Source organism: Hordeum vulgare, chromosome 1H (genome assembly GCF_904849725.1).
Source record: "Hordeum vulgare subsp. vulgare chromosome 1H, MorexV3_pseudomolecules_assembly, whole genome shotgun sequence".
Taxonomy (NCBI): domain Eukaryota; kingdom Viridiplantae; phylum Streptophyta; class Magnoliopsida; order Poales; family Poaceae; genus Hordeum; species Hordeum vulgare.
Window position 1 is genome coordinate 203,709,811 of NC_058518.1, and position 6,432 is coordinate 203,716,242.

At 42.7% G+C, this 6,432-nt stretch overlaps 1 long non-coding RNA gene across 1 annotated transcript; it reads right to left on the reverse strand.

Moving 5' to 3' along the window:
• Positions 1 to 695: 695 nt before the first annotated feature.
• On the reverse strand, positions 696 to 5,307 carry LOC123428767. The gene is made up of 5 exons (XR_006622599.1): positions 4,837 to 5,307; positions 4,347 to 4,733; positions 4,059 to 4,277; positions 2,860 to 2,951; positions 696 to 1,069 (listed from the first exon to the last, which is right to left on the reverse strand). It is a non-coding gene; the product is annotated as an uncharacterized LOC123428767 (long non-coding RNA).
• Positions 5,308 to 6,432: the final 1,125 nt, after the last annotated feature.

Consider the following 6,432-nt stretch of genomic DNA (forward strand, 5'->3'; position numbering starts at 1 on the left):
CTGGAGTCTGCCAATGTGCCCCTGGCGAGCTATGTCAACTTTGCCGCCTACTTCCTGAAGGGTCCCGCTGCTCAATGGTGGGACAGCCACACACTACAAGGAATATGCTAATACACGACGCTATATTTTCATCGCTATATCATCATGGTTTTTAGTTACCACGATCTCACGATGAAAAACCAAGCGTCGAAAACGGAGCGTCACAAATGAACAGCAGCGACATTTTGATCAAAATCGTCGTAACCTTTACGACGATTCCTAGATTGTCATAACCTTTACGACGATCCTAAATCGTCGTTGACAACTAACCCAGTCCTACGTGGCAAAATTACGATAAAATCAAAACGTCATGGTTGAAATCAGCCCAACCCATTTCAATTGATCACATGGGCTGGTTTTATTTTTTGGGGCTTTTTCTTATTGGGCTTCTTTTTAAGCATTAGCCTATTTATAGCCACTTTTAGTTTTTTTCGATTTTTTTTGGATCTGGCCTTTTAGTACCCAAATACATTTGGTCCAGTGTCAGTTTTGGCTTTTTTTAAATTTTGAATTCAGCAATTTTTTTTCTTTTATGCTGCCCATACAACTTTGAAGCCCATACACATAAATCTGAGCCCATACAACTTTGAAGCCCATACACATAAATCTGAAGCATCTCAGCCCACATCACAAAGTTTTAAGCACAACCACAAATATATAGCCCACACCATAAATCTAATAATATATAGCCCACACCATAAATCTGTAGCACAATCAAAATATATAGCACAACCACAAATCTTAGCCAACACCATAAATTTGTAGCACAACCAAAATCGAATACGAAAACCACCTAGTTATCAAGTGCACAAGAACTGCTACCAAAATCTAATTCCAAGATCTGTTATCAAGTACTGCTACCAAAATCTATTACCAAAACCACCTAGTTCCCTTTTTTGGCTCCAAGCAGCGCCATCAACTGAACGTACTCCACATCATTTTCTTCCGCCTTGTTGAGCAGCAGCTCATACGACTTGTCGCATTCGACTTGTGCAGCTTCAAGTTCTACTGCCTTCCTCTTCATGCATGCCTAAAAAGAAAACAACTGTTGCTGTCATACCATTCAATCTCTCATTTGTAGATCAATGAAAAATAACAGCTACTTGTTGCACGTTTGCACCGAGGAATTAGACCTAAAGCAACAATCGAAAATCAAAATGATCTTTCCATCAGCTAAGTGTGCAGGAAGAAAACAGTCAGCTCTGCCTGTACATTCAGTCTTACATCTAAAAGGCAGATAACTACTTAACACTCTTCATAATTCAGTGCTAAGGGAGATACATGTAGCTTTTCATTCCTATTACTTGTTTTCAATTCATTATAAGTATTCAGTTATGCCTTGCAAAGATTCAATGCACAAATTAATCAAAGCCAACACAATAGCCTCACGAAGGAGACAACCTAGACCTGCGAGTGTATATCAACATTATATATTTTTGCTACATAATGTTTTTACATTCACCCTCCTAACAGTACATATCAACATTACAGCAGGTTAACATAAGAAAAAACATGGCAGTAGCAGTGTTCTCCTGATATGACTTGTTATATCTCTGTTTTCGACTATTAAGCACAACATGCAAAGTACACATAAATTAATCTAGACAGAATACAACAAATAAACTACAAGCTTCTACTTCGAGCAAGTGAAATAAAATAACTTATGAATTGGGACAATGAGCAATGAGCAAGTGTTGCATAAGGCAAGTCCATTTCGACCACATTTATATCAAAAATCATACAAATGGGACATCTGACTACAAGATTTTAACTGCTACTCGACGCATATCATTCAGGCAGATTATCATAGTTTCCTCTTCACATCATTATAAACAGATGAGTTTTTCTGATTTAACTACTACCTAATAACAGTAGAAACTCTACAAGATGGCCACTGTGAATAGAATGACCAATCATCCAAACATGCAACACAACGCTCAACAAACAACAAGACATCACAAGTATATAATACTAGGAGCATAAGCAAACATGTTGAACGGAACGAGACATATATGCATCACAAGGAAAAAGCACTCAGGCATCCAACATCTAAAGACATTGCAATGATTTCGAAGCATATCTATATCATACTAGGGGCATAAGCAGACATGATGCATCAAGCAAAAAGTATTCAGGAAACATCATTTAAATTGGCTTGAACTTTCATTTTCTTGATTATAGAAACATGTTGTCATAGCTAGAATGATAAGCATTTGCTGATGTGTCAGGTATTTACATGCTGCCGTTTGATTGTCCAGCAGTTTTGCTACTACTTTCGCATTGCCTTGTACAAGTAATACTAGGCTCGAGAGTGATGAACTTTGTTGTATTGAATGTTACATCCAAATAACAAATGCCATGCCATTGTAAGTATGAACTATCTTATAGTGTGGCTCAAATGTAGGTGTGGCGTATAAAGGAACAATAACTTTGTTGCTACAGAAATGATATAATAACTTGCGATTACTTTGTAGTTAAGTACCAAGGAGACTCAAGCCCCTCCACAAACACCAAACGTCCTAAGGCCCTTTACATTTGCAAACCTATATGCTTAAAGAGTCCATGTACTTATTATTTTCAGAAACATTATTGGAAGAGTTTTTTCAATTTGTTCATAAGAGACCTGAACAAGTTTTGACAACACAAAACCGAGAGACAATATTAAGGCTTAAAGGCTGCATGTGGCTACATTTGGCCTGGAGCATCTACCAACTAAAACTACTAGCCACATGCAGCCTTCAAGTTCAGCCTTGAGAAGTTGTAGGACAAGCCAAATATTACAACATACAAGTGCCTGACCCCAATTGTGCCGAGCCATACCGCGTAATATGCCTTCTTGATCTTGCCCTAGATGACATCCTTCTTCATGCCGAGCATGTCGTAGTAGTCCCTCGCCGCCACGGGCCTGGTCCCTGCACACACACGCAGACATAGACCTCAAGGAAAGCACACAAACTAGCGGAGAGAAGGGAAGAGAAGAGAAGTTGTTTTTAAATCAGCTTCGCTCCTTTTGGTTCTTCTAAAGAGAAGAGATGTTTTGGCTATCTAATTCATCCATCAATCTGTCTGACTGTCTAATTCATCCATCAATCTGAGTGTCCAATTCATCTTGTTACAGGATTTTTGTTCTGTCATGTTATTTGGGATTTTTGTTTTGGTTTATGCGGACCAAGGGCACCGCCACCCGTTGGCCCTTCCCAAATGGACACTTTTCACTTATCTGTCCAACAAATCGAATTGCAGCACTGCATGCCAAAATTATTGGACAAGCTACTGCTACTACTATGTTTCAATCGTGTTATGTCATTCGTCTGATCCTAGTTAGGATCGCAATCGACATTCTGCATCATGTAGTAGTATTCTGTTCGTGCCATGGTCAGCAAGCAGAGCAACTCATTCATTCTCGATTATCCCATGCATTGTTGATTAGTCGCTTAATTTATTTTCTTCAACCTAAAAAAATAGTCGTTTATTTCATCTATATATGGTATCTATTTAGTTCATCTAGGCAGACTTACAATTTAAGTTTAGTTCGGACAGATTAGTTTGCTGCTGCTAGTATGTATGTACGTGTGTAGTCAACTTTTGGATGGCTAAAACTATCTAGAGTAATGTTGATCTGCATCTTATTTGTGGGACAACTGAATCGAATTGAATTGCAGCATGTAGCGAATGTCAAAATTAAGATTTTGGGCAGGCTATGATATAATCATGTTCTGTGATGTCATCTGTTCCAACAACATTTTAACCTAGGCATTTTGGGCATGCTATGTTTTAATCTGAATTAATGATATCTGGTCACTAAATAGCATAGTACATGCCGGTTAATTATCGGACAGATCATCAAAGCAGAATGCTCTGTAGTTAGTTCATTAATATGCAGACTTATGATTTAGTTTCAGTTTTTCGACATTAACCGACTAGTGAAAAGACTAGCTTACCTCTATGGCTATTCTACACGTATGCATCTGGTTCACACGTAGTACTATATATGGTTTGACCATGGAGTCGGTTCATACCAGTATCAGTGTTGGCTTTGCTTGTGAGATGGTCGCCGCTGCTGTGCACTCGCTGTAGCTGCCCGCTCCCCGCAAGGAAGAATGACGGGGTCATGGTCTTACCACCGCCATGGTGCAAGGCGTCGGGGATGGCTGGCTCTGGCGGATCAGACAAAATGGGAGGAGAAGGAAGACCTTGACTTTCCCCATGGTGACGTGCCTGCATCTATCAAGCTACAACTGCGCGGGGAGGAAAATTAGGGAATGAGATCAAATCAAATCAAAGAGAAAAGATGGGTGAGGGATGACCTTGAAGCGCAGCCATGTGTGCGCCCACGCTGCTCTCATGGCCTTCATTGACGGATGGTCAATCTGGGATGGGAGGAAGCTACCTCCATGTTGACCTCCATTGTGGGATCCCTAACGAAGCCCTCTTCTCAGTCGTGGGAGGAAGCTGGATAAGGAGGGAGAGGATGCCAGTTGTGGCCATGGTGGATCTGACCACCGCCCGACCAACAACAACAACACCGGCGTCGCGTGTACTATGTTCCCCTGCCTCCAGGGTAAAGCCTGTCGTCGCGGTGGTTGTAGGACGCATAGGGGCAGATGACCATGTATGGAGAGGGTGCAGGATGTGGAAGAGGACGACGGCGACATCCGGGGAGTCGAGGCGGCATGGTGGCTCTTGAACACTTCCTGCACGCACGCACGCATCGGGGGATAAGACCAAATCACGAGAGGCGGCTCGGGGAGGATCAGGGATGGAGTTAATTTGATCTGGGTCAGGCGGGTAGCAAACCTTGGTGGAGAATAAGGTGTCGCGGACGATGGCCAAGGAGGTGGCCTGCTGTCGAACGACGACGTGAGAGGGGTGGTGGTGGTGGTTAGCGTCGCTGGTTGAGGCTGGGGACTTGCGAACAGATCCGGGAAGGAGCCCCGACGGTGAGATCCACGAGCACCTGGACATGGAGGAGGGGATGAGCAGGTCGGCAGGGATCTCGTGAGGGGCGCATCATCAACGAGGTCCACCATGGGTGAGGGTTGCGGGCGCGAGAGATGGATCTGACGGGAGGGGATGAGAGAGTGGTACGAGGGGACCCCAAAGGTGTGCTGCGCACCGGCAAGAGCCGCATCAACTCGCCGGAATCGTGCGGCACAGGTGACGGTGGCAGAGGAGTCACGGGAGCGGGACAGAGAGAGGGCTCGCGGGGGAGAAGGGGGATCATGCACGGGAGTGGTGGCGGCGGTAAGAGAGGAGCGAAGCTCTAGGGTTCAGAGAGAAAGAGAGGGGTTTGGTGTGGTGTTGTGTGGTGGGTTGGATCAGAAGTGGATGGAAGGATGGATGGACTGATGTTTGCCATGTCACCGATCCAAGGCACAAGTGATCCCACCAATCAGAATTGAGTTTTTTTTAGTTTTTTTACTTATAAGGCAAATAGTCAATGTGATGTTAAAATTCATGGCAAAATTTGTACAAATGATCTCACATTTTGCATAAGTGCACATCTTGGAATGGCAAACGATGTTGCTAAATGGAGTTTTCATTTTCTTTGCACATAAATTTCATTTTCCATTTTTTCAGTGTCCAAACTGAGTATTTTTGTGAAGGACGTATCATATATTTGATGCAAAATTGGACCAAATCATTTTTATAAAATACTAGGCCACATTTAATGCACAATTGACCAAATGGTTGGGTGTCAAAATCTTTCATCCACCTCTCGTGGAAAAGACAAATTTTCATCGAATCAGGTGGAAGCGGGTCAAATTTGAACTGTAGATGCCTCATAGTTTGCTTTATATTTTCCCAAAAATAATTTATAGATACAAAAGTATCTATTTAATCATAGAAACATCAAAAAAATTCCAAGATTCAACCACTAGCTAGGAACGGTCATACCCATCGTTTTATGAGTTCCAGGCACACCGTTGGTCCCTGCATGGTTGTTACAGTCCAGAGTCGGTGCTCGTAAGACGTACAACATGTGGGCTGGGTACCAATCGAGTGGATCTCTTTGTCTAGTATCGTCAGTGGAAAGATGATGATCGGATACTTACCTCGGGTATATGTGATATACCGCGAGTCGTGGATGACACGGAAGTATTCCGTTTCTTGTGGGTCCAGCGTACTACCTCTGCAGAGTGTGAACTATTCGAATAACCATGTCCACGGTCAAGAACAGTTGGGTGGTGCTGCTTAAACTACGTCCTGAGTTTCCACATAAACCAAGTGTGTGTGCGTGGTGTTAAAAAGGTGTTGTTATAATCATGATAATCACAATAACATGATCAAGTTCGGTGACTTGACATATAGGGTAAACCCGGATGGTTTAGCCCTCATTAATACCTTGAGATTATGACAAGTCCGATGACTTGGCATTTAGGATGAACCCGG